This window comes from Tachyglossus aculeatus, chromosome 16, assembly GCF_015852505.1.
Source record: "Tachyglossus aculeatus isolate mTacAcu1 chromosome 16, mTacAcu1.pri, whole genome shotgun sequence".
Taxonomy (NCBI): Eukaryota; Metazoa; Chordata; class Mammalia; order Monotremata; family Tachyglossidae; genus Tachyglossus; species Tachyglossus aculeatus.
In genome coordinates, this window is record NC_052081.1 from 48,883,136 (window position 1) to 48,906,594 (window position 23,459).

At 56.5% G+C, this 23,459-nt stretch overlaps 1 protein-coding gene across 1 annotated transcript in view; it reads right to left on the reverse strand.

Annotated features, from left to right (window-relative positions):
* Positions 1-23,459, reverse strand: part of AHDC1 (AT-hook DNA binding motif containing 1) — a 129,330-nt gene that overhangs the window by 41,999 nt on the left and 63,872 nt on the right.

Genomic DNA, 23,459 nt, shown 5'->3' on the forward strand with positions numbered 1-23,459 from the left:
GTGACTTGCCCGAAGTCACACAGCTGACAGTGGGAGAAACTGGGATTTGAACTCATGACCTCTGACTCCAAAGCCCGTCCTCTTTTCCACTGAGCCACGCTGCTTGCCCAGCGACCACGTCCCCTCACCCCCCCCGGAGTAGCCAGCGCCCACCTCAGGGCCCCGGCCCACTTCCCTTAAACCCCCAGATTCACTAATGCCCAAGTGGGGTCCCGGCCTGCCTCCCCTCGTCCCCTGAATTTGCTAGCCACCACCTTGTCCCTCGAACCACCTTGTTCCTTCTCCAGCGCAGCCCGCACCCTCCGCTCCTCCGCCGCTAATCTCCTCACCGGGCCTCGTTCTCGCCCGTCCCGCCATCGACCCCCGGCCCACGTCCTCCCCCGGGCCTGGAATGCCCCCAATCCCTCTGCCCCTCCGCCAAGCTCGCTCTCTTCCTCCCTTCAAGGCCCTACTGAGAGCTCACCTCCTCCAAGAGGCCTTCCCACACTGAGCCCCTTCCTTCCTCTCCCCCTCGTCCCCCTCCCCATCCCCCCCATTTTACCTCCTTCCCTTCCCCACAGCACCTGTACATATGTATATATGTTTGTACATATTTATTACTCTATTTATTTTACTTGCACATATCTATTCTATTTATTTTATTTTGTTAGTATGTTTGGTTTTGTTCTCCGTCTCCCCCTTTTAGACTGTGAGCCCGCTGTTGGGTAGGGACCGTCTCTATATGTTGCCAACTTGTACTTCCCAAGCGCTTAGTACAGTGCTCTGCACACAGTAAGCGCTCAATAAATACGACTGATTGATTGATTGATTGATTGATTGATTGAACTGGGGTCCCTGCCCACCAGGGGAGGGTGGGACAGCGGAGTCTGAGCAGCTCCAGGCAGAGACCCCTCAGAGAAGCAGCGTGGCTCAGTGGGAAGAGCCCGGGCTTTGGAGTCAGAGGTCATGGGTTCGAATCCCGACTCCACCACATGTCTGCTGTGTGACCTTGGGCAAGTCACTTAACTTCTCTGCGCCTCAGTCACCTCATCTGTAAAATGGGGATTAGGACTGTGAGCCCCACGTGGGACAACTTGATCACTTGTATCCCCCAGCGCTTAGAACAGTGCTCTGCACATAGTAAGCGCTTAATAAATGCCATTATTATTATTATTATAAAACTGGCCACTTCCTTTGGGAGCCATCTTCCCGACCCTGACTCTCCCAGTTCAGGGGACAGCTCCACTGGGATGGGGCCCGAGGAGCAGTGGAGGCCCAGGCAGGAGGAGGCCAGTGAGGCCAGTTACTCCCCAATCAATCAATCAACAAATCGTATTTATTGAGCACTCACTGTGTGCAGAGCACTGCACTAAGCGCTTGGGAAGTCCAAGTTGGCAACATCTAGAGACGGCCCCTACCCAACAGCGGGCTCACAGTCTAGAAGGGGGAGACAGAGAACCAAACCAAACATATTAACAAAATAAAATAAATAGAATAGATATGTACAAGTAAAATAAATAAATAGAGTAATAAATACGTACAAACATATACACATATATACAGGTGCTGTGGGGAAGGGAAGGAGGTAAGGCGGGGGGATGGAGAGGAGGTCGAGGGGGCTCAGGGACTGTCTCTATTTGTTGCCAGCTTGTACTTCCCAAGCGCTCAGTACAGTGCTCTGCACACAGTAAGCACTCAATAAATACCATTGATTGATTGATTGTGGGAAGGCCTCCTGGAGGAGGTGAGCTCTCAGTAGGGCCTTGAAGGGAGGAAGAGAGCAAGCTTGGCGGATGTTGGGAGGGAGGGCATTCCAGGCCAGGGGGATGACGTGGGCCCCCAGCCCCCTGACCTTGGTTCCCCATACAGTTTTGCAGGAGAGGTTGGGCTGAGAACCCCCAGCTGGCTGTAATAATAATAAATAATAATAATGATGATAATTGTGGTATTTGTTAAGTGCTTAATATGTGCAAGGCACTGTACTAAGCGCTGGGGTAGACACAAGCTAATCAAGTTCATGTTCCACGTGGGGCTCACAGTCTTAATCCTCATTTTACAGATGAGGCAACTGAGGCACAGAGAAGTTCAATGTCACACAGTAAGCGGACAAGTGGCAGAGCTGGAATTAGAACTCCTGTCCTTCCAACTCCCAGATTCGTGCTCTATCCACTAGACAACGTTGCTCCTCCCCACATTTTAGCCTGTTAGCCCTGTGTGGGACAGAGGCTATGCCCAACCTGATTATATCTACCCCACTGCTCGGCACATAATAAATTCTGCGTACAACAATCACGACCACCACCATTTGTACTTCTCAAGCGCTTAGTACAGTGCTCTGCACACAGCGAGCGCTCAATAAATATGACTGAATGAATGAATAATACTACCACCACTAATAACTGCGAGAGATGCTAATAGAGAAACTAACAGAGAAGCAGCGTGGCTCAGTGGAAAGAACACGGGCTTGGGAGCCAGAGGTTGTGGGTTCTAATCCCAGCTCCGCCACTTTTCATTCATTCATTCATTCAATTGTATTTATTGAGCCCTTACTGTGTGCAGAGCACTGTACTAAGCGCTTGGGAAGTACAAGTTGGCAACATACACTTGTCAGCTGTGTGACTCTGGGCAAGTCACTTAGCTTCTCTGTGCCTCAGTTACCTCATCTGTAAAATGGGGATTAAGACTGTGAGCCCCACGTGGGACAACCTCATCATCATCAATCGTATTTATTGAGCGCTTACTGTGTGCAGAGCACTGTACTAAGCGCTTGGGAAGTACAAGTTGGCAACACAACCTGATCACCTTGTATCCCTCCCAGCGCTTCGAACAGTGCTTTGCACATAGTAAGTGCTTAACAAATGCCATTATTATTAACTGTGGTATTTGTCACGTGCTTATTCTAAGCCAAGCACCATACTAAGCGCTGGGGTAGATACAAGCCAATCGGGTTGGACAACGTCCCTGTTCCATGTGGGGCTCACAGTCAATCAATCAATCAATCAATCGTATTTATTTAGCGCTTACTGTGTGCACAGCACTGTACTAAGCGCTTGGGAAGTAAAAGCTGGCAACATATAGAGACAGTCCCTACCCAACGGTGGGCTCACAGTCTCAATCCTTATTTCACAGATGAGGTCATTGAGGCCCCAAAGAAATACAGCAAGTAACTGGCAGAGTTGGGATTAGTATTGCTACTACTATCACTACTACGGCCATGATTATAATAGTAATATAATAACATCAATAGCAAGAATAATCATAAGCACTGAGTGCGGAGGGAGGAGTCTGAAGACTCAGATGTCCAAGGCACTGCCATGTCCCCTTATCTTACCTCCCTCCCTCCTGCTGTGTGGGTTTGGGCAAATCATTAAACCTCTCAGTCTCAGTCTTCCAGGCTGTAGAATAGGGATAGGATGCCACAGTCCTCCTAGATCTCCTCTCTCAAGCTCTGAGGATGGGAGAGGTCAGACTGGAGACGGGGGAAAGGCTGTATGTACTTCAGGCTGGTTGGTATTATAATAATAGTAATAATTTTGGTACTTGTTAAGAGCTCACTACACGCCAGATACTGTAATAAGCGCTGAGGTAATAATAATAATAATGATAGCATTTATTAAGCGCTTACTATGTGCAAAGCACTGTTCTAAGCGCTGGGGGGTTACAAGGCGATCAGGTTGTCCCACGGGGGGCTCACAGTCTTCATCCCCATTTTCCAGATGAGGGAACTGAGGCCCAGAGAAGTTAAGTGACTTGCCCAAAGTCACACAGCTGACAGTTGGCAGAGCCAGGATTCGAACCCATGACCTCTGACTCCAAAGCCCGGGGTCTTTCCACTGAGTCACACTGGAGGCTAGCGGTGGCTGGAGGCTGTTCTCCTCTGGAGGCCGGTCAGGGGCAGAGGCTGTTTGTGGTCGGAGGCCAACAAGGCTCCAAATGTGTACTCTGGACATTCAATAATTCTGAAAAAACATGTTTCCACGGACTGTCTGGACCCCTCTGGGAGTCGGTCGCCTCAGGCTTCAAGGAGAATGTTCACTAGACCTAGTACTACATTTTCACTGGAAAACGAGTTGCCAGGAGAGGCTAGTGGTGCTGAATTCAGGCTTTGGAGGCCACTCCACCTACGCCATTGCTGACATTTATTTTTCCCAGGAATGAGAGTCACGGTGATCTGAATCGAATCCTTCCTTATTTCTATTAATGGCTGTCTCCCCGTCTAGACTGTAAACTCACCGTGAACTCACTGTGGGCAGGGAACGCGTCTCTTTATTGTTATACTGTACTCTCCCAAGCGCTTAGCCCAGTGCTCCGCACACAGTAAGCGCTCAATAAATACGATTGACTGATTGACTCTGGGTCCCTCCGATCCTACTCTCCTCACTCTCCTGTCGGGGCACCGGGTCTGGCGTAGAGGGGGTGCTCCTCTTGGGATGATTAGAGGGCACCCACCCGCTGGCACGAGTGGGCCGGATGGGGCCGGGGGCTCTGAGCCCTTGGGGTGGGAGGGGTGCTGGCTCGGAATCAATCAATCAATCGTATTTATTGAGCGTTTACTGTGTGCAGAGCACTGTACTAAGCAAGTTGGCAACATATAGAGACAGTCGGAAACGTTGGGAAGGCCCGAGCTGGGAGGATGGGGTGTTTGGGAGGGACGTGGGGGTGGGAGAGGGAACACGGGACTTTGGAGGTCACTGACCTGGGGCATCTATGTCGGGGGCCGTGGTGTGGGGACGTGGGACCCCACCCCTAACCTCAGTCCTCACCCCTACCAGCTCGCAGGCTCTCCGGGGGACCGGGGATGGCAGGCGGGGGGAGACAGGAAAGGGGTGTTGGCGGGAATTGAGGCTGGGGGGGGGTTGTGAAACCAGGCGACAGATGGGCTGCAGAGGCAGCGGTGCTGTGGCCGGCTGGAGCCCGGAGCCGCAGTTCAGCGAGGAGCTAGCAGGGAAATGTCTAATTTTAGCTGCGTCCTCACTGCCAGCTTTGTTCCCCGCCCCAACGGGGATGGGGTGGGGGGAGGCAGCTCCAGGCTCTCCAGCCTAGAATGCTTGGCGAGTCCCCCACTTCACTGATGCCCCCTTAGCCAGGCTGGTGGTTCCCCCTGCCCCTCTGGCCTAGAGTCGGGGTTCACGAGACCCAGGGTGGCAGTGAGCCTCCTCCCGCTCAACCCCACAACGTCTCCCCTCCTTCATTCTCCAGGGCGAGGCGGGCAGGGCTGGGGCTTTAGCTCTTCAGGACCGATGGGGCAGTGAAGGGCCCCTGCATCTGCCAGGAGCCGGGAGGCGGTGGGCCCAGAAAGGGGCGGGATCGGGATGGGGGGGTGGAGGGGAGCAGGAAAGGGGAGCCAGCTCTGCACGCTGGGGGGTGGGGGGAGGGAGAGAGAGAGAAGCAGCATCAGGTGACAGAACCAAGCTATTTCTTCCATCAACATCCTGCCCGCCCTCTCCTCCTGCAGCCTGATCTCAAAGCCCCCAGCCCCAGGGCTGTTCCCTGGTGGGCACGGCACTCCCCCTATACCCCCCAAGACCTTGGCAGGACCTTGGCACTTACCCCCACCGCAGGCCCTCTGGGGAGGAAGGGGCAGAGTAAAAAGTCCCTCCCCCAGCCTTTTTCAGAAACCACCTGGACCAGAGCCAAGGGGCTCACCCGAAGCTGAGATTTACTGCCGGGACCCCTGTCCCGTCCCCCCCACCCCTCCACACCCTCCTGTATCCCGGGAAACCCCAGTGCCGGCAGAGGGCTGCTGGGAACAGGCCGGTGGGCCAGGATAGAGGGGGGTGGGCAGCCCTCTGGGGCCACAGAGCCTGGGCTGTGGGCCAGTGGTCCTCTCCCCAGTTAAAGAATCAGGGTTCTGCCCCCTCCCCTGCTGCCTCAGCGGGGAGAGGTGGGGCAGAGCCCTCCCCTCTCCTCCCAGGGGCCGGCACCTTGGGGAACCTGAAAAGCAGAGGAGCCCAAGGCCTGGGGACGGGAAGCCGCCGGGAGCTGGGGTGGCACAGAGAGTGGCCGGGCTGGCAGCGGGGGGCCCGGACCCCAAGTCAGGGCCCTGGGCCCAGGGGTTTGGTCAGCGGGGCTCCCCCGGCCGTCCCAGAAAGCTTTTCTATTCAAATACGAACCCCAAGTCATTGATGCCTGCGTGTGCCCGCACGTTCCCACATGTGCCCTCGTTTGCCCTGTCAGTCAGGCATCAGTGTGGAGATGCCCATAAATTGCTCCATTAACTCTGCTAACGGAGAAGAGCCCGGCTGCCAAGGGGCAAGGGTCCTGGGGGTCCTGGGCTCCCTCCCGGAGGGGCCCCCTCAGCGGTCCAGTGGGAAGGGAGGTGGGAGGGCCACCTCCCCCAGCCCCAAATCTCTCTTTGGGATCCTGCAGCATGCCCCCGCCCCAACCCCATGGCCATTATCCCCCAGGACCGAGCCCAGGGGTCCTTGAGACACCCCATCAGGGGTTGAGGATGCTGCAGGCCCACGTCATCCCCCGGGCCTGGAATGCCCTCCCTCTGCCCATCCGCCAAGCTAGCTCTCTTCCTCCCTTCAAGGCCCTGCTGAGAGCTCACCTCCTCCAGGAGGCCTTCCCAGACTGAGCCCCTTCTTTCCTCTCCCCCTCGTCCCCCTCTCCATCCCCCCGTCTTACCTCCTTCCCTTCCCCACAGCACCTGTATATATGTATATATGGTTGTACATATTTATTACTCTATTTATTTATTTATTTATTTATTTTACTTGTACATTTCTATCCTACTTATTTTATTTTGTTGGTATGTTTGGTTCTGTTCTCTGTCTCCCCCTTTTAGACTGTGAGCCCACTGTTGGGTAGGGACTGTCTCTGTGTGATGCCAATTTGTACTTCCCAAGCGCTTAGAACAGTGCTCTGCATGTAGTAAGCGCTCAATAAATACGATTGATTGATTGATTGATTGGGGGCTGAGGCAGGTAGCAGGGGTCCCCCCACAGGGACCCTCCAGCCGGGGAGGCGGAGGGTGACCAGAGTCTCTCACTGGCAGGCAACCGTGGGGGGTAGGAAACGCAGGGGCCACGGGGCACCCCTCTCCCTCCCAGGATCCTGTGGCTGCAGTGGGACTCTGGGCTCTGGGGACTCCAGGGGCCTGGGGGCTTCGGAGACGAAAAATCTCGAGAAATCCCAATCCAGCTCCCCGGTGGGGCGTTGTAGTGACCAGTGTAGACCCCACCCCCACCCAATAACCAACCTCTCTCTCAGGGGAGGCTGTGCTGGAGTCATGGGTGGGAGGGCAGCTCCCCCACGCTGACCACGCTGACCTCTGACCTCCATCGCCACTGTTCTCTGACCTCCTGGTTACCGGCTTCAGAGCCGGACTTTTATCTCAGCAGTAGACGACTACGGTGTACTTGGCCAACAACCAAACTGTTGCAAAGTGTAAAGCCCATATTAAGCAGAGAAAGGAAATAATAATAATAACAATAATAATAACAAATTATTACTCTTTATTTAGCGATGCTCCAAGCTCCCCCACCCCCTCCCTCCACCCAAGGCTCAATATAAGGAGGATACTGGATCCCCCACTTTACAGATGGGGAAACCGAGGCCCACAGAGACCCTCTAGTCTCCCAACTCGGCCTGCTGATGCACTGAGCCTGTTCGGGTACCTTTGAACCCCCGATTGTTAAGAGCAGGTCTGGTGCCAACTGGCGTTTACTGGGACTGACCGGGGTGCGGTGAGCTTGGGACACTAAGAAGCTTCACTTTGCCTGCCCCCAGGGAGCTTCCCCTCAAACAAAAGTTTCCATCTGGGCAGAGGCCTGGGCACCCGCAACAGAGTCCAACCCGGCAGTGGTCAGGTCTGGATCACAGATGGTGGGCGGGACTCTCCGTTTCGGGGCGGTCGGGCCTTGGGGTGCTGTAGTCCCAGTATCCTGACCCATCCCTGCACGATAGGCACATACATGCACACACGTGTGTGCCCCCACGCTCTCAGCAGAGCCATGTCTCCTGACCACGCACAGACCCCAGCAGCCCCGTGGCACCCCTGGCATTCCGGACCCACTCCAGACCTCTCCGGGCAGCCATCCCTGGGCCAGCTCCGGGCAGCAGGGTAAGCCGCTCTGGGAAGCAGCACGGCTTAGTGGACGGATCCCGAGCCTGGGAATCAGAAGGACCTGGGTTCTAATCCTGCCACTGCCACTTGTCTGCTGTTTGACCTTGGGCGAATCACTTATTCATTCAATCATATTTTTGGGGCGCTTGCCGTGAACAGAGCTCTGCACCAAGTGTTGGGAGAGTATAACACAACAATAAACAGACATGTTGAGGACCCACAACAGGTTTACACTTCACTTCTCAGTGCCTCAGTTACCTCATAATAATAATAATGATGGTATTTGTTAAGCGCTTACTATGTGCAAAGCACTGTTCTAAGCGCTGGGAAGATACAAGGTGATCAGGTTGTCCCCCTGGGGGCTCCCAGTCTTAATCCCCATTTTACAGATGAGGGAACTGAGGCCCAGAGAAGTAAAGTGACTTGCCCAAAGTCACACAGCTGACAAGTGGCGGAGCCGGGAATTGAACCGATGACCTCTGACTCCAAAGCCCACGCTCTTTCCACTGAGCCACGCTGCTTCTCTAAATCTGTAAAAAGCGGATTAAGACTGGGAGCCCCGTGTCGGACAGAGACTGTGTCCATCCTGATTAGCCTGTGCCTACCCGAGCGCTTAGTACAGTGCCTGGTACACAGTAAGCCCTTAACAAATACCATCCTTATTATTAAATACCAGGGTCCGCAGAATCAATGGTATTAGTTCTGGCTCCACAGATGGATACACTGGGCACAGGGGCAGTGAGGCCCCAGGCTGAGCCCCGGGGGGAAGAGCCAGAGGCTGTTTGTGTGCTGGGAGGGTGGTGAGCTCCGCTAAGGGCTCCGCAGGGATGCTATGTCCAAGGGGCAGGACATAGCCCATGTCCAGGCGGTGGGCGCCTCGGCATCCCCAATCAGGCACAGACATACACATACACACACATACACAAACACACTAACTGACGTGCACACAGTGACAAAGCACTGATACATATGCACACCCAACGCACCTACAACAGCAGGAGGCACACACACACAAAGATCAATCGTATTTATTGAGCGCTTACTATGTGCAGAGCACTGGACTAAGCGCTTGGGAAGTACAAGTCGGCAGCACGTGGAGACAGTCCCTACCCAACAGCGGGCTCACAGTCTAGAAGATTAAGATGGTGAGCCTCACATGGGACAACCTGATCACTCTGTATCACTCTGTATCCTCCCCAGCGCTTAGAACAGCGCTTTGCCCATAGTAAGTGCTTACCAAATACCAAAATGATTATTATTATTAGAATAGAAGAGAAGCAGCGTGGCTCAGCGGAAGGAGCCCGGGCTTTGGAGTCAGAGGTCATGGGTTCGAATCCCAGCTCCACCACAGGTCTGCTGTGTGACCTTGGGCAAGTCACTTAGCTTCCCTGGGCCTCAGTTCCCTCATCTGTAAAAATGGGGATGAAGACTGTGAGCCCCACGTGGGACAACGTGATCACCTTGTATCCCCCCAGCGCTTAGAACAGGGCTTTGCACATAGTAAGCGCTTAACAAATGCCATCATCATCATCATCATCATCCCCAGGGATTGGCATAGCTGGCGGTAGGCCCCTCGGGGGAACTCCAGAAACTGAAGCCTGGATGCCGGGGGAAAGAGGTTGGGGACAGATCATCTGGACCTCAGCAGGGGTCCGCTGTAGGATCGGTGGGGAGCAGGGTGGCGGGGGTGGGGGGCCTCAGCCCCTGAGACAGGCCTGCTACTGCCCCGCCATGCCCTGCAGGAATAGGGCAGGCTCCCTCCGGCCCCGGAGAATTTCCTGTTTGTCCCCTGCCATCGGCATAACCGGACTCGGGGACCCCCGATGTTCTGCTGGTCTCCGGATGCCCCAGCTGCTGTCTTCTCCCTGGGCCAGGTGTGTGTATATGTGGGGCTGGGGTAGCTAGGCCTCCCTCTCGGAACGAGGGGGACTTCGGGAGCCTTCGGGAGCAAGGGGGACTGGGAGCCCTAATTTTGCACGGCGAATCCGGCCCCAAGACCCAAAGAGGCACCGAGCGCGAAGAAGCCGGCAGGCCGTGCCCCTGGCAAACACAGCCACTGGAAACAAGAGGGGGGCCCTGCTCCCATCCCCATCCCTGCCGCCCGAGCTGGAGGACCTGGGAGCCAGGGGGACGGGGAAGGGGGCGGGGGGGCCCCCCCCCTTCTCAGACTCCGCTCTCCCTCCCCCTCGACTAGGCAGCAGCAACTGAGAAAACAGGGAGCAGGAGGCTGGATGGAGTCCAAAAGGACTTAAAGCAACAGCAAGCTGCCTGCAGGGGGAGAGGAGGAATCACAAGCCAAATTAGGCTCTGAGCCCTGAAGAAAATCCATGGAGAGCAGGTGGGGGGAGAAGAGATGGAGAAGAGAGAGTGCGAGAGCCTGAGTGGGGGAGGAGGAGGAGGAGGAGGAGGAGGAGGAGAAGAGAGCAGAGGGAGAGAAAAGAAGTGACAGGGTGAGGGAATGGGGGAGGAGGAGAGAAGGCAGAGGCGAGTGGGGAGTGGGGGGAGAGGAGGAGGTGGGTAGCGAGGAGAAGAGGAGGGAAGAGAGGAGAGCAGGAAGGGAGCACTTCACTAATGGAATGTCTGTCCGGGCACGAGGTCTGCGCTTTTGGCTTAAGTTTCACCTCCGGGCAACTGGCTGAGGGTCGCCGTGAGGAAACGGCTTTAACTTCTCCCATGGCGGCATCGGTGGCTGTTCCCCAAGCCGGGCTGGACAACCGAGCTCCAGCGCCTGGCCAGAGCTGGGCCTCAGAGGCCCTCACCCGCTGCCCCCCTAGCTCCTGGAGCTGGGGAGCAGGGGGTGGAGGGTAGGTCCTCTCTGGGCTCTCTAGGTCTCCCGAGGTAGGACATGAGGCAGGACAGAGAGGCCTCCCCTTCAGCTGGGCCGAATCCCACTTCTCTCTAGGCCTGAGATCCCGACGCCCGGCCACCCCGCTCTCCCTGGCTCCCTGAGACCTCAGCGAGGAGAGAAACTCCTGAGAGAGGAGGGAAGAGGGGAGAGCGAGGAGGAGCGAGAGCCAGAAAGCGAGGGGAGGAGAGGGGAAGGAGGGGATGGACAAGAGAGACGCTGCTGCCACCGCTGCTGCTGCCGCTCAGAAAGCCAGCCACTCTAATCAAGGTTTGGAGAATTCATCCTTCCTCTGCCTCCCTCCTGTTCTCTCCAGGCAATTCTGAGGCAAACCTGGCCCTGCCAGCCCCAGCCTCTTCCCTCGGTGTGCTCTCATGCTTTATTTATTTCACTGCCTCTTTTCCTATTTTTTTTTTTTGTGTGTGTGTGTGTGGTGTTGTTAATGTATGCATGAGTTTTCGGGAGCCAGACAGCCGGCAGCCTGAGAGCTGTCAGGACCCCAGAGGAAGGGGGTGAGGAGAAGAAACCAAAACCAAAAAAGGGGAAGGAAGGGAAGAGGAAAAAGTTTCATCCGTACGCAGACCAGACAACTCCTGGGCCTGGGGTTAGGGGTGGCTCCCTGGGGGGGCGGGAAGAAGTCAGGGAGGAGGGGCAGGGGGTGCGCAGGGGGGTGGAGGGAGACCAGGGCTCCTGCCCCCCGCCAGCACCCACACTTCCCAGTAAGCCCGGGTCCTCGGCCAGTAAGTCCGTCCGCTGGGCACGGCTCCACCCAAGCTGGGCCCGGGATCACTCCACCCCAGAGGCAGACGCGTTCAGGCGGGCCAACGGCAGGTGAGCGGGAGGAGACGGCGGTGGGGCATCCCGAGGAAGGTGCCAGATGCTTGGGTGGCCCCGACGACGGTGCCCGGAAATGCCTTCCTCTCCCAGCTGCGGGTGGGAAGGGGGAAAACACGTCCGCTCCCCCTCTTCCCCCCTACACCGGCCCCCAATCGATCTACACCCTGTATCTCTGGCCCGCTCGCCGGAGTTTAAGGGAATTCAGAATCTGTAATCTTGACACCACACAGGCCTACCCGGGATCCAGTTTCCACAGCAACGGGGGGTCAGAGGGCAGAGAGGGGAGCCCGCTCCTCTAGTCAGAATCCCAATTGTTAAGTCTCCAAATAAACAGCTGAAATGGACAGGAGGGAGGGAGGGAGGTGGGGGGCGGGAGGGAGGGAGGCTGGAGTGGGAGGCTGGCTGGTGGGGGGGGCCGGGAGGAAGAAGGGGGGGGAAGGATGAGGTTTGAAGCAGCTCAGTGTGGCGTTGTCAGCGAGATGTCACTAATTGTCTGCAGGAACAGTGCGCCGGCTTTTAACCGCTTCGGTGCCGGGGCCGCGGCGGCGCTGGGGCTTGGGGAGGGGGCTGGGACCCCCGCCACACACATCCCCGCTCGCCTACTCCCGAGGACTGGGAAGGGGAGCCAGTGGGCGGCCATGGGCCAGGGGAGAGGTCTAGTGAGGCCTATTGCTCCGAGCTGGACGCGGTGGTTTCCCACCCTAAACGGGGGAGACCCTCCTGCTGGGAGTGCCTGGAGATCTGCAGAAGAAGGGGCCCTCCCCTCTGGCTGTGTGTCCACTGCGGTGGCCTGGTCCCCTGGCCGGTGGCCTCCGACTGCTGGAGGGGGACAGAGGAACCACTCGTCTTCTCCCCTCGGGCAGTGAGGCCAATCCCTTCAGCCCTCAGGACCGCATCCTCCCCTCGCCCACTCAGACGCCTGGGTGGAGGGGTGGCCGTCTCTGAGTCCCTCCCCGGAGCCAGCCTGGGCAAGAAGGATAGCAGTGGCTCTCCCCATCCCTGCCTCCTCCAGTCAGGCTTCCCGGACTGGATCTCCCCTGGTTCGGGGCAGAGGCCTGCCCGGCTCACAACCCTGCATCTCTGACCACCCCATAGCTTGGCACAGAGAAGAGCTTAATGAATGCTATGACTGTGATCAGCCTCACTCCATCCCTTCCCCTCTCTACACGACATGACCTCCTGGTCCCCCTGGTCCCCGGCCCCTAAATCCCCCAGGCCGGGAGGCAGCCCTACCCATCTCTTGCCCTCTGCAGCTTTCTGGGGACTACGGTACCTGCGGACTCTGTGGCTTCTCCCCAACCTGGTGAACCGTGGACACACGGTGGAACGTACCCACGTTGTAATTCTGGCCACCGACTGGCGATACAAGTCCCAGGGCACCAGGGAGCATGGCGTATAGACTGTGAGCTCATTGTGGGCAAGAATGTGTCTGTTTGTTGTTATATTGTACTCTCCCAAGTGCTCAGTGCAGTGCGTTGCACACAGTAGGCACTCAATAAACACGACTGAATTGAATATGCTCAACTGCATCCCTGCACTCCCAGATTGCCTGCATCCGTGCCCCCAACATACAGCCCACCTGTGACCCTGCCTCCCCCAGATGCGACACATTTGTCCCCTTGCCCCCAGTGTAGCCTAACTTGCCACCTTGCCCCAATAAAGCCTGCCAGCCTCTGACTCCCTCTCAAAATGCAGCCCATCTACTCCAGCAGACACAGCTCACCTGCCCGCTGAAAGTGAGTCTGAGCCCTTCACTCTTGGGGGTTCAGCTCAGGCCAGGCCCTGGATTCTCCTGTATCACGTATCCTTGCGTGCCCACAGCCAGACACTCAGAGGGCCACGCTGCTAGAGCTGCAGACAGTGGGCACGTCTGCCAACTGCTCTCTTCCCAGGGACCAGAGGTGCCCCAACACAGACCTACCCTCCACCCCCAGCCCCTCCAGCTCCTCGAAGGGGTCACCAATACATGGTTGGGCCAGGGCTCCTCCCTTAACACTGCCCAGTCCCTGAGAAGCCTTGCTCCAACCTGCTGCTTGACCACCCTGCCTCCAGTTCCACCCCCATCCCAGAAAGTGACCCCAGCCCCACGCTCTCTCAGCACAGAGGCTCCTCTCCCCAGGTCACCTTAGTTTTCCACTGCACCAGCGGGGCGGGAAAGACCGGGATGGGGGGTTGCTGACTCGCTCTGCTAGATGCAGGGGACCCAGCCCATGGAACAGGCAGGGAAAAGGGCTCCAAAACTGGGAACCGCAGTTCACTGGTCTGGCTTCTGACTCCCAGATTCCCCTTAGGCCTGGGGTCACGGGGTTGAGCACAAGAAGTTGGGGAAGAGGAGCCAAACCCAAGTCCTCCTGTGGGATCCCTCAGCAGTGGAATGTGTGTTTGCCTCTTGGTGAGAGGGGCCTCTCCGTGGGCGGGGGGTGGGAGATAGCCCCTTTCCCACCCTCTCTGGAACCCGGAGGAACCCTCCTGGCTTTCTCCTGGGAATTCCAGGCTGTTCCAGGATAGGCGTCATCCCAGTGGTCCCTGGCTAGGGTAACTTGAGGGTGGGGGTCCCTCTAGACTGTAAGCTCGTTTTGGGCAGGGAATGTGATCCCTGTTTATTGTTACGGTGTACTCTCCAAAACACTTAGTAGAGTGCTCTGCACGCTGTAAGCACTCAATAAATACGATTGAATGAATGAATTGGGGCGGGGGGCAGGCGCTAACTACTACACCAGTGACTGAGAGGAGCCAGCCCATCCCAAAACCTCCACGCTTCAGAAGGAATACCCAGTTCTCTTGTCTCTCCCTCTAGAGCGTAAGCTCATGGTGGGCAGGGAATCCTGTCTACTGACCCTGTTGTTCTGGATTCTTCCAACCACTTAGTACAGCATCTCTGGATCATCATCGGTAGTATTTATGGAGTGCTTACTAAGCGCTTGGGTGAGTCCTATACAACAGTGCTTTGCACATAGTAAGGGCTTAATAAATGCCATTATTATTATTATTATTCTAAAAGAGTTAGCAGACACGTTCTCTGCCCACTGCAGGCTTACAGTCTGGGGGCGGTGGGGAGACAGACACTAATATAAACATAATTAAATACACTGTAATATAGAATTTAAAGATGTGTACATAAGTGCTGCGGGGTTGAGGGTGGGGTGACTATCAAATGTACAAAGGTCACGGATCCAAGTGTGTACATGATGAAAAAGAAGAAGCATGGCTCAGTGGAAAGAGATCAGAGTCAGAAGTCATGGGTTCGAATTCCGGCTCCGCCACTTTGGGCAAGTCACTTAACTTCTCTGTACCTCAGTTTCCTCATCTGTAAAATGGGGATTAAGGCTGTGAGCCCCGGGTGGGACAACCTGATCACCTCGTATCCCCCCCAGCGCTTAGAACAGTGCTTGGCACACAGTAAGCGCTTAACGAATGCCATCATTATTATTACTACCATTATTAAAAGGGAGAGGGAGACAGGGACGAGATGGCTTAATCTGGGGAGGCCTCTTGGAGGAGATGTAACCGTAATAATGATTTGAAGGTGGGGAGTGTGGGAGTCTGGCATATATGGAGGAGGAGGGAGTTCCAAGCTTACTGCATACAGTAAGTGCTCAGTAAATTCCACTGATTGATTGATTGACGGCAGGGGTGCCTGCTGGTTTTCATTCCCCAAAAGTCACAGCTGCAACCGAAGCTCCTTGTGAGCAGGGAACGTGTCACTTCTCCAGTCTGCAATTTGAGAGTGCCTAGTACAGTGCACCCAGAGGGCATTCACAACTACAACTTCTACTGCTACTAGTAATTGTGCTACCGTCACACAGTTACAGCTCGTCATGCCTCCACGCAGTCAGTCCCTCCGGTGGTTGTAGCACACCCCCAACACACACACAGAGACCACACACACTGAGTGCTCAATGTGTTGATCACCTGACTCTTAAAGTCACAACCTCATGTCCCCTCAGCCAGTCGGTCACCTTAGCAGGGCACCAGGACGGTGGTCCTTCACCGGTGCACTGGGGCCTCGGGGAAGGAGTTACTACAAGGGGGTGGGGGTCAGACTGTACCCCCAAACCATCCCCCCGATCTGACCCCTCTACACCCACCCACGAAGCCTCCCCCAGGTCCCTGGATGCACACCCCAGCATCTGCCCTGGCTCCAGCTCAATTTTCCAGAGAGCCTACAATCCTGGCCCCGAGGGGATCTCAATGGACCACCCAGTCTAACCCCCTGCCTACAGGAGAGTGAATGACCACGGCGCAGGGCCGGGGGGTTAATCTTTTCCTTCGGAACTGCGGGAATGGACACCAGGCCACCTCCCTCCCTAGCTGGCCCCACTGTTCAATCACCCGGATGACTAGGAAGCTGGTCCTCACTTCAATCAATCAATCGTATTTATTGAGCGCTTACTATGTGCATAGCACTGTACTAAGCGCTTGGGAAGTACAAATTGGCAACACATAGAGACAGTCCCTACCCAACAGTGGGCTCACAGTCTAAAAGGGGGAGACAGAGAACAGAACCAAACATACCAACAAAATAAAATAAATAGGATAGAAATGTACAAGTAAAATAAATAAATAAATAAATAAATAAATAAATAGAGTAATAAATATGTACAACCATATATACATATATACAGGTGCTGTGGGGAAGGGAAGGAGGTAAGATGGGGGGATGGAGAGGGGGGCGAGGGGGAGAGGAAGGAAGGGGCTCAGTCTGGGAAGGCCTCCTGGACGAGGTGAGCTCTCAGCAGGGACTTGAAGGGAGGAAGAGAGCTCCCTTATCTCCACCCATCCCTTCCCATGCCATCGATTACGGGATGGGGAGGTGGGGGGGTAGGAATTGGGCACCCCCTCCCCACCTCCCGAAAGCCCATTCCCAACTTGTACCCAGCCCCTTGGCCTTCCATTCCCTAGGCTGGACAGCCCCAACTTTGATCTGGGTCACGGGGAGGGGGAGGCCCTCCTGCTCTCCTGGGGGCAGGGGTGACCTCATCTTTCAAATGCCAGCGATGCCCTGCGGGCACCCCCACCCTCCTACCCAGTCTCTCTCCTGTCTCAGCCCCCGTTCAGACCCCAGCCATCCATCCGTCCAGCCCCGGGCTCCGACCGCACAGAAAAACAGCGCAGACGGCGGCTAGATCTTCCTGCAGGATCCATGGCCCGCTCAGCTTGCTCACTCTGTATGCTCAACCCAGGATCCTCCGCGCTGCCCTTTCCTGTAATCCCATCCCCCTTCCTGGCCAGGCCAGGCCAGGGCAGGGCAGGGCCCAACAGCCCGGGGCCTCTCTGGCTCTCTCCGTCTGCCAAAGCGCTGCTGCGGTGCCGCGTTTCCTGCCCGTTAACCCTTTGTGCTGCTCCTCTTTTCCCACCCAGAACTCTGCCGGCATCCGCTTGGCCTCGGAGAACCTCTCGGGGGGTCAGGCTCCCCAAGGCTGCAGAGCGAGGGCCGCCCACCCTCCCAACCGGGCACGGACGCTCGGCTGGAGCAGCTGAATGTGACCTGGGTTATTTTCGCCAGTGGATCGCGTTGCAACCTCCTTTGGCCGTCGCCCCCTCCCCCTGCCCACCGTCCACAGGCCTCCCTGGCAGTCGCCTCTCGTCACCCGGTGTGGGCCTACAGAACGCCGAACCTCAGACCCCTCGCCTGGACCCCCGTGTCCTAGGGCCCTAAGCGAGAGAGAGGGTGAGAGGCCGTTTTTCAACTTGGGCCGGAATTCGTGTCACAGTCAGGGCTCGGGGGTGACAACCACCTTGGACGTGCCCGCGGCGGGCTCAGACCTGATTTGGGAGCCAGGCGGGGAGGGCGGCAGGAGGAGCGGCGAGAGGGAGGGGCCTGGGGGAAGGGGTGTGACCAGCAAAACCAGATGCCAACTAGCATTTGTGTGACTGAAGCAAAGGGTTTTCCCAAGGGCGCTACCAAAAAGGGGAAACTGAGTTCCAGACAGAGCTGGGTATCAGAGCGAGGCTTCCCCCCAGCCCTGGCTCCTGTCTCCCGAAGGGGTCCGCTGGCCAAGCCCCCCCGGAGGTGGCCTCTCCTGCCCCGCCCTGCCCCAGACCCCCTTGTAGGAATGTGACTTGTCTGGTCGGGGCTGCCTTGGGTCCAGAAATTTAAGCGGCTCTAATGCCCCGGGCGGGTGGCCCCAGCTCACATGTCAGGAGAGGGCTGGGGTGAGGCCCCCGCGCCCCCCTCCCCTCATGGGGTGGCCACGGTTAACCCAATCCATGCCAGCCCCCCACAGCAGGGGGCCGCTGGAAGCGATCTCTGACCTCTGGCCGCACGAGAAGCAGTGCGGCCTACTGGGTAGAGCCCGGGCCCGGGAGTCGGAAGGACCCGGGTTCTAATCCCAGCTTCACCGCTTGTCTGCTGTGTGACCTTGGGCAAGTCACTTAGCCTCTCCGGGCCTCAGTTGCCTCACCCAGAAAATGGGGATTAAGACTGGGAGCCTCCCGTGGGACAGGGGCCGTGTCCAACCCGATTCGCTTGTATTCACCCCAGCGCTTAGTAAAGTGCCTGGCACACAGGAAGTTATCATTAGGGGATGGATGGAGTGGAGACCAGCTGACGGGTGGCACTGCAACCTCCTTTCTGCTTAGCCACCCACCCCCACCGACCTCCGCAGCTCCCCAGATGCCTCCACGCACCCTGTGGCACGTGTGTGTCTAAAGATCGCCGAATGAATTCCCAAGTGTTCACCCCTCAGGCCTCCAGCCCTCTGGACCTCCAGCTCCTCAGCCCCCCATGCCCGGGGCCCTGGATCCCCCAGATTGGGAGGCAGCTGGGCCTCTCTTCCACCCTCTGCAAGTTTCCAGAAACCCAGTGCCCACAAAGCCAGTGACCTCTCCTCTGCCCAGCGAAACGACGACGCACATTGGGCGGCACAGAGTGGAGGCAAGTTCCAGGCCCAGAGCGGGCCGGTGACCCGGCTACCTCTGGGGATGGACCCGAGGGGCCCCACAAGCTTCAACATATCTGGGGTCTCCGCTGGAGCCTGGGAGACCCCGAAACTATTCCTCTCGCCATCACCAGATCCCAGAGAGGGCGAACGGCGGGCACCGGGTGACACACCACGCAATGGCAGCCAACGGGGGCTTGGGATTCAGGACTCTGTGGGCCCGGCCGACCGGGCTGGGGGGTGTGAGAGGGAGCCCTGCAGCGGGAATGGTCCCTGCCGGAAAAAGGCTTCGGAGAGACTTCAAGAAGCAGCCCTAACTCCAAGATCACAGGCAGGATCCTTCCTTCTCCTGGGATTTGGAGGCAGCAGAACACATCTGGTCTCCCAAGTCACATTCCCGACGTGCCCAGCGGGACTCTGGGCAGACACCGGTCCCACCCTGAGGAGTTCCTCTAGACTGTAAGCTCGCTGTGGGCAGGGAATGTGTCTGTTTTATTGTTGTACTCTTCCAAGCGCTTAATATGTGCTCAGCACACAGTAAGCGCTCAATAAATACGATTAACTGCCCGAGCTCCTCAGTCCAGGGGCAGAGTGGGCTGGCTGGGATTGTACAGTCAGTCTCCCCGCCCACGTCAACTCCCACCTTCCTCAGAGTCCCCCGATCTCCCCCACCCCGCCGCCACGGGTGACGTGGACAATGTCGGGGACGAACGAACTGATTCCAGGCCCCCTCGGCCTTCTCCGGGACTCCCTCCCACCCGACCCACCATCCCCGGCGGCCTCGGGGCCGACGGTCAGGAACAGGGCAACCATGAGCCGGCCCGGTCTGGGACGGGGGACCCGGATCGAATTTTCTCCCCCCAAATCTCTGCCTCTCCTTCCTTCCTTCCGTGTGTGAGCGCGGAGAACAGTCTGTGCCGAGTCCTTGTGAAAAACAAACACCACAGGGTTTGCAGGGAGCAGTCTAACCTTGACACAGTTGCAGCAGTCGCTAATGGCAGGCAATATGCCGGTTCTGGGGGGACTGTTGCCGTTGCTAAGATACCGGCGGCCGCGTGCATGGAAATGGGTCAGTAAACCTGTGGAGAGATAGTGTGACACTCGAACCGCTGCAGCTGTTAGAGCCCGGCTCCGGCTCCCACCCTTTCAATATTTATCACTCCCGGCCCTCGGCGGCTTCCTGCTAGCAATTTCTGCGCTCTGGGGCCGAGATGTCGAGCGCGCGGGGAGACGCGGCCTGGGTGGGTCGGCTGGAAGTCATCCCCCTGCGAGGGCGAGGAGAGAGAGGGGAGCGGGCATCGTCGCCCCAGAGCATCCCCTCCCCAAACCTCCGCCGCCACCACCGCGCCAACCCCGGCAGGACGGAACTGGTTCTGGAGGAGATGGAACAGGAAACACGCTCTAATCCCTCGGTGGGGAAAAGGGTTAAAAGGTCAATTTACTGCCGTCCCCTTCCTTAGGCACCGTGGTGAATCTACCCGCCAACCGGAGGAGACACTGCCAGCCCCGGGATAAAAATACCCCTCTCTTCCTCCCCCGCTGCCTCCACCTTCCCCTGCCCACTGACCGCCCGGGATGGAGGGAGGTGGCGGCGGCGGCAGCAGGATGGAGGCGGCGGGATGGAGGTGGCTGGCGGCGGGGGGATGGCGCTGGCCGGATGGAGCGGGTGCTCAGCCAGAGTGGGAGGAAGGAGCCAAGAGGGAAGAGGAGGAGGAGGAGGAGGAGGAGGAAGAGGAGAGCACTCTACCCTCTGACAGCCCCACCCCCCCAACACACACAACCACACACACACACACACCACAGACGCACAGACACACAGCCCAGCCTCCCTCACACTCGCAAAATCCCCTCACACACACTCATACACCACAGCTGCCCCACACTCACATACACCATAGCCCCTGACACACACACACACACACACAAACAGCCCCCTCACACTCACCACAGTCCCCTCACACACACAAACCACAGACCCCGACACTCAAACCATAGCCCGACACTCACAGATACACCACAGCCCCTTCACACACACACACACACACACACACACAAACAGCCCCTCACACTCACCACAGTCCCCTCACACACACACCACAGACCCCGACACTCAAACCATAGCCCGACACTCACACACACCACAGCCCCTTCACACACACACAGCCCCCTTCACACACACGAGAGCCCCTCATACACAAACCATAGCCCCCTTGCACTCACATATACCGCAGCCCCTGACGCCCACATCCCCCCAAAAACAAACATACATACATACACAACAACCCCCTCACACTCACATAACAGCCCCCTTACATTCACCACAGCTCCCTCACACACATTTACACACCACAGCCCATCTCACACCCACACCTTAGGTCCTGACACTCTCACTCACACACACACACACAGCCCACTTACACATATACCGCCCCACAACCCCCTCACACACACAATAACCCCCTTACACACACTCAACACCACAGCTCTCTCACACTCACACACACACCACAACCCCTTTCACAATCACACCACAGCCCCCATCAGCCACCGCTCTCAGACCCAACCTCGTCTCCCTCACCTGTGTCTCCCCACACAGCACAATGTCCCTCACACACTACAGCATGTCTCACTCCCCACGGTGCCCCTCCCACACATACACATACACACCGGTGTATCACTCTCTCACACAAATACCACAGTGGCTCTCACACACTAAACCATCTCACACACCAAAGCATCTCTCCCACACACATTACAGTGTCTCTCTCTCACACGCACACCACAGCCCCTCTCATACACACCAGTGGCTCTCTCACGTACAGCAGGATCTCATCCTCACCAGTATCTCTCACACCAAATAGCACAATATATCTCACACCCAACCACAACATGCCTCCCACATGCACATGACAATGTCTAACACACACACTCACATCCTTATACATGCTGTGTCTTGCATCCAAAATACTAATGTTTCTCTCTCACACACAAACACACGCATACACACGCAGCACCTCAGCATCTGAGATGTGTGTCTCTCACACCTTTCTCACAAATACCAAACCCTTTCTCTCCAACGCAAACCACTGTCCCTCTCTCACATATAACCCATACAATTTGTTACACCTAACCAAAACATCTCTTTCATGGGTAATAATAATTGAGGTATTTGTTAAACGCTTAAAATGTGCCAAGCAATGTACTAAGCACTGGAGTAGATACAAGACAATCCGGTCTCACATGGGGCTCACAGTCTAAGGAGGAGGCAGAACAGATACTGAATCCCCATTTTGCAGATGAGGGAACTGAGGCAAACAGAAATCCATTCAATCGTATTTACTGAGCGCTTACTGTGTGCAGAGCACTGTACTAAGCGCTTGGGAAGTACAAGTTGGCAACACATAGAGACGGCCCCTATCCAACAGCAGTTGTGTGACTTGCCCAAAGGTCACACAGCAGGTATGAGGCAGGGCTCAGTCTAGAACTCGGGTCTTCTGACCCTGAGGCCCGTGATGTTTCCACTAGGTCAGGTTTATACCCAGTATAACAGTGTTTCTCACACACACACACACACACACACACACACACACACACTCTCTCTCTCTCTCTCTCTCTTTCTCTCTCTCTCTCTCTCTCACTCCTTGAATGTCTCTTGTCTTTGTGAGGGAAACAGAATCCCCCTCCCCACTTCGATTTCTGTCTTCCTGAGTCCTCTCTCACATAAACAAGCCTCCCTCACACACCCACAAATACACACCCTCATATAACTGCCCACCTTTATGGACAGAGTCACCCTCTTTGCCCTCTTTACCAATCCACACAAACCCTCAACCCTCTCTGACATTCTCTCTCTGTCACACACGCACCCTCCTCACACTCACACACCTCCAGCCTTTCATACACACACACACACACACCCTCCTCACACTCACACACCTCCAGCCTTTCATACACACACACACACACACACACACACAAAGTGTCTCTCTCTAACTTGCATACAAAAAATACCCCTGAGCACTCAGCTCTCTCAACATGTTCTCACAGACCCACATACAGTCTCCGTCACGTACACACTCCCTTTCTCTGACTTCACCTAGAAATACACACCAAATGCCTGTCTCTCCCCAAGTTCCTCTCCAGTATCTCATCTCTCTCTCTCTCTCTCCCCCTCAAACAGCCGGTACTCCTGGGAGCACTGTGTCTCGGGCACATTCAGCCTCTCCATTTTTCACCCCCCAGGCGCCCCTGAACACCAAATCCATCCACTCTCATCCCTTGTAGAGTGCCATAAAGGGTAGCTCGCTCTCTCTTGCACACACACACACACACACAACCTGCCTGTGTGTGTATGTTTCTCTCTCTCATACAATCTGTCTTGCTCACAAAGCCTTTCAGAGACACCCATTGCACACACAGCCTCTCTCTCTCTCACACACACACACACACACCAGTCTTTCTCTGAAAGTCTGACACACCATTTCTCATTCACATACCTCGACAGTCTCACACATACCCTTGGTCTCCCAAAGAAGCCACCTGCAGTCCCTCCCCCAGGTTGACAGACATACCAGACACACAGACACCCCTCCACTCCTCCTTCCCTCCCTCTCCAAACACCCCCACACCAACACAGACACACGCACACAAACACCCCGATCACGGGCGGCCCGGCCACAAGCTCCAGCCCCCGTCGGCCCTCACGGCTGAGGTCCGGCGCGCGGAAAGGTCTGCCACAGTAAGTGCCAGGGACCCTCTCCCCACCAGGCTTGGGGCCAGGTTGAGGTTGGGGACCTCGATCCCAAGAAGTACAGCCCTGTCACCCAGCAACCGTGAGGCTGTGTTC